The sequence below is a fragment of the Lagopus leucura genome, unplaced genomic scaffold (genome assembly GCF_019238085.1).
Source record: "Lagopus leucura isolate 7727_CA_CO unplaced genomic scaffold, USGS_WTPT01 Super-Scaffold_100049, whole genome shotgun sequence".
In the NCBI taxonomy this organism is placed as follows: domain Eukaryota; kingdom Metazoa; phylum Chordata; class Aves; order Galliformes; family Phasianidae; genus Lagopus; species Lagopus leucura.
The window spans coordinates 617-5680 of NW_024962295.1; positions in this window are offsets into that span (position 1 = coordinate 617).

A 5064-nucleotide genomic window follows, 5' to 3' on the forward strand; every position below is an offset into this window, starting at 1 on the left:
ATGTGACAGCTCGGCCATACACGGCAACAGAATTAATGGACTTAGTACAACGATTTCGGCAGAAGCCCAGAGAAAGTGTGCCGGCTTGGTTATTGAGACTGTGGGATTCTGGGGCAGAAAGTGTCGTGGTGAATGGCCCAGAAATATCTAAGTTGGCCACCATGACTGTCCATCCTGCTCTTAGGCAAAGGTTATACGTGGGCAATCAATATCGTGATGAAAACCATTCCATACTAGAATGGTTAATGGCGGCCTGCCGTATGGTATGGCCGAATAAATCAGACATACCGTTACATACAGGTATGTGGTCCTCCATGGAGGACCTTCAGAACTATATCCGTGAACTGGGTGTAAGAGAGGCCATTTATGAAGATACATTTGATGGCCCTGATATGGTTAAATTTTCGGCAGGGATGAGAGATTTAATTCTACAACAAGCTCCCTCCCATCTGTACGGCACCCTAGTTTCGATATTAAATCCCCTTGTAGCATCAGAAGCCGTAGTCCAGCAGGTTGCCCAGTTAGTTGCCGATTTGGGAGAAACAGAACGCCTGCGGACTAGGCGCAATATTCGGTTTTTGGAGGAAGCAGAGGTCCTGCCGGTAAATAAAACCAGAATGCCGGCTACTCGAGCTCCTCGATCGGGACCCATAAGGGTATCCCGAAAACAAATGTTTAATGATTTAATTCGGGCTGGGGTCCAATTTGCTAAGATCGACCGCCAGCCCAACCACGTCCTTCTCCAGCTCTGGAGACAACTAAAGGACAATCAAAAATTCCAGAGCTACCCTAAGAAATCAAGGGTAAGAGCTATAGAGAGGGTTCCAACAACAACATGGAACCTAGAAGATTTTATTATTCCTAACAGGAAAAAGAAGCCACCTCAGGTGTCTCGGGCCACAATGCCTGAGCCATCAGAAGCAAAAGAACTGGCCCTAGCACAATTCATGCAGTGACGAGGGGTGTTAGTCCCCGTAGGGCCTCCAGACGGGACCGGAGGCCCTATGTAGAATTAACAATTTATTGGTCCCGAAAAAATATTCAGAGAGTTATGGCATTAGTGGATACTGGAGCAGAAACATCAATTATCTATGGAGATCCAGGAAAATTTCATGGCGACAGAGTGATGATTGGTGGTTTTGGGGGACAGACTATTCCTGTCACCCAAACATGGTTAAAATTGGGGGTTGGGCGTCTCCCACCCCGGGAGTACAAGGTGTCTATTGCCCCAGTCCAAGAATACATCCTGGGCATAGACATTCTATGGGGTCTGGCTCTCCAAACAACTGTGGGAGAGTTCAGACTTCGACAAAGATGTATCAGTATCCGGGCGGTGCAGGCAATATTAAGAGGCCATGCGAAACATGAGCCTGTTTGCCTGCCGAAACCGCGCTGGATTACTAATGTTAGACAGTATAGACTCCCGGGTGGGCAAGATGAAATATCGAGAACGGTGCAGGAATTAGAAAAAGTGGGCATTATAAGACCTGCACACAGCCCGTATAACTCCCCCATATGGCCAGTGCGAAAGTCGGATGGCACATGGAGGATGACAGTAGATTACAGAGAATTAAATAAGGTCACGCCGCCTATTCATGCGGCCGTACCCAATATTGCTTCCCTAATGGACACATTGAGTAGGGAGATAAAAACCTATCATTGTGTCCTAGATCTAGCAAATGCATTCTTCAGTATCCCAATTGCTGAGGAATCGCAAGATCAGTTTGCGTTTACGTGGGGAGGCAGGCAGTGGACCTTTCAGGTCCTGCCACAGGGGTACGTGCATTCACCAACGTATTGTCATAATCTAGTGGCGCGTGACCTGGCTGACTGGAGAAAACCTGATGATGTTAACCTATATCATTATATTGATGATCTCCTGTTGACATCCGACTCACTGGAGGTAGTAGGACAGGCAGCTGATTCATTAACTGCCTATTTGCAACAAAGGGGATGGGCTATAAATCCCCAAAAGGTGCAAGGTCCAGGCCTGTCCGTAAAATTCCTGGGGGTGGTTTGGTCAGGAAAGACCAAAGTGCTACCCAGTGCTGTTATAGATAAGGTTCAGGCATTTCCAGTCCCTACAACATCAAAGCAGCTGCAAGAGTTTCTAGGTATATTGGGTTATTGGCGTTCCTTTATACCTCACCTAGCGCAGCTGCTAAGGCCATTATACAGACTCACAAAAAAGGGGCAGCTATGGGACTGGGGGAAAACCGAACAGGATGCTTTCCAACAAGCAAAACTGGCAGTTAAACAAGCTCAGGCATTGGGTATATTCGATCCTACCCTCCCAGCCGAGTTGGACGTTCATGTTACTCAAGACGGCTTCGGTTGGGGCCTGTGGCAGCGCCAGAGTTCTGTTCGGACCCCCATTGGTTTCTGGTCTCAGGTTTGGCACGGAGCAGAAGAAAGATACAGTATGATTGAAAAACAGTTATTGGCTGCCTATTCGGCATTACAGGCAGTAGAGCCAATAACTCAGACAGCTGCAGTTATAGTCAAGACCACTCTGCCAATTCAGGGGTGGGTGAAGGATCTGACCCACCTTCCTAAGACAGGGGTGGCCCAAGCACAAACAGTGGCACGATGGGTCGCCTATCTCAGCCAAAGGAGCAGTCTGTCTTCATCCCCCTTGAAAGAAGAACTTCAGAAGATCCTAGGCCCAGTTACATATCACAGTGATGCACCAAAAGAAATACTGGTCGCTCCACCAGAGAAGAGTCCCGTTCACGAGGGAAAATATCCTATCCCTGAAGATGCCTGGTACACAGATGGGTCCAGCAAGGGCAACCCGAGCAAGTGGAGAGCAATAGCATACCATCCTTCCACCGAGACAATCTGGTTCGATGAGGGGGATGGTCAGAGCAGCCAATGGGCAGAACTGCGAGCCGTGTGGATGGTTATAACCAAGGAACCCGGTGATGGTATCCTGAACATCTGCACAGATAGTTGGGCTGTGTACCGGGGGCTCACTCTCTGGATTGCACAGTGGGCCACCCAGGAATGGACTATCCACGCCCGACCGATCTGGGGCAAAGACATGTGGTTAGATATATGGAATACGGTCAAACACAGGACTGTACGTGTCTACCATGTTTCTGGTCATCAGCCCCTACAGTCACCGGGAAACGATGAAGCCGACACATTGGCCTGAGTTCGATGGATTGAGAATTCACCATCTGAGAACATCGCCCGCTGGCTACATCAGAAGCTACGGCATGCTGGACAAAAGACAATGTGGGCAGCTGCTAAAGCATGGGGACTGCCCATACAACTATCTGATATCGTCCAGGCATGCCAGGATTGCGACGCTTGCTCCAAGATGAGACCGAGATCGTTGCCCGAAACAACAGCCCATCTTGCTAGGGGACACAATCCTCTCCAGCGATGGCAGGTCGATTACATCGGGCCCCTTCCTCGTTCCGAAGGGGCAAGATATGCCCTGACCTGTGTCGACACTGCAAGTGGGCTACTGCAGGCCTATCCAGTACCGAAAGCAAACCAGGCATATACCATCAAGGCACTCACTAAACTGATGTCTGCCTACGGGACACCTCAAGTCATCGAGAGCGACCAAGGGACTCATTTTACTGGTGCAACGATACAGCGCTGGGCAGAAGAAAATAACATCGAATGGCGATTCCACCTGCCATATAATCCAACAGGGGCAGGCCTCATCGAACGTTATAATGGTATTCTTAAGGCTGCCCTGAAGACAGACTCCCAGTCCTTGCAGGGGTGGACAAAAAGACTGTATGAAACCCTGCGGGACCTGAATGAAAGACCTCGAGATGGCAGACCCAGTGCCCTGAGAATGTTGCAGACGACATGGGCCACCCCACTTAGGATCCAAATTACGGGCACTGATCATCAGGTAAGACCCCAAATTGGTAATGAAAATAATCTTCTGCTCCCTGCCCCTGAAAACTTAGAGCCAGGTACCCATAAAATAAAATGGCCCTGGAAGGTGCAGGTAGGACCCAAGTGGTGTGGCCTACTTGCACCTTGGGGGAGACTATTGGAGGTGGGAGGCTCAGTAGTCCCTCCAGTAATAGGTACATGGCCTACTGATATTATGGTCAACACTCCGATCTTTATTGCTAAAGGGACCCCCATCATGTCCCTATGGCAGATCAGGACACCTCCTTTGGTGCCTGATATCGTTATGCAGCCGCAGATATCCGGCAAAAAGGTGTGGTACAGGCGGCCAGGACGTGCCCCAGTACAAGCGGAAGTGTTGACCCAAGACAGAAATACGGCCTGTATCTTGCCCTGGAGAGCAGACCTTCCCCTCCTGGTACCTGTAAAACATCTGTATTACTCCCCGTGAGTCTGTGAGCCTTCAGGACCACCTGAAGGAACAAAATGCCATCAAGCGTTCCAGTGTTGCTGTCAGATCACGTACAACACCCGGTGATGGTCTGCATGGGACTGATGGAACATAGAATGGACTTGCACCTCAGGACCTCATGCCTCCAGGCACATCATCGAGCACTGGCCCATAGAAGAGTATGGACATCCACTAATCATCACTTGTCTTGAACTGTACCAACATACGTCGCGATAAAATTGTATAAGCGTCGCGATATACCGGATCTCTGTATTAGGGAAAGCTTACCCTTTTGTTAACCTGATCATTGGTTCACGCCGTGAAGGGGTGGAGTGTATGGGAACTGCTGAGTCACGGCCTGAACCTCTGATTGATCACCTGAGGTGAGCCATGAGTCAGCCAGAGGAGCACAGGTGAAGGCAATTCACCTGTGCTACCGGAAGGGGTGGAGCCAGGCTCCACCCCTCCTGGACCTATTTAAGAGCTGGCTACCAGAGGGGAAGGATCTCTTCTGGAGATCCTCCTCTTTGATATCTTCTAGTGAGCTCAACCCAAGGGTAAGCTCTTCTACTTATTCTCTTTGTGATCCTTGTTTGCCTTACTCTTTTGATTATATTGCAATTATAACATCTTGGTTATACAGTCGGTGCGCTCCGGGAAGGAAGATGAGAAACAGGCTAAACAAGAGAGAGTGAGAAGAGAGTGAAAACGCAGACTGACAACGGGTGGGC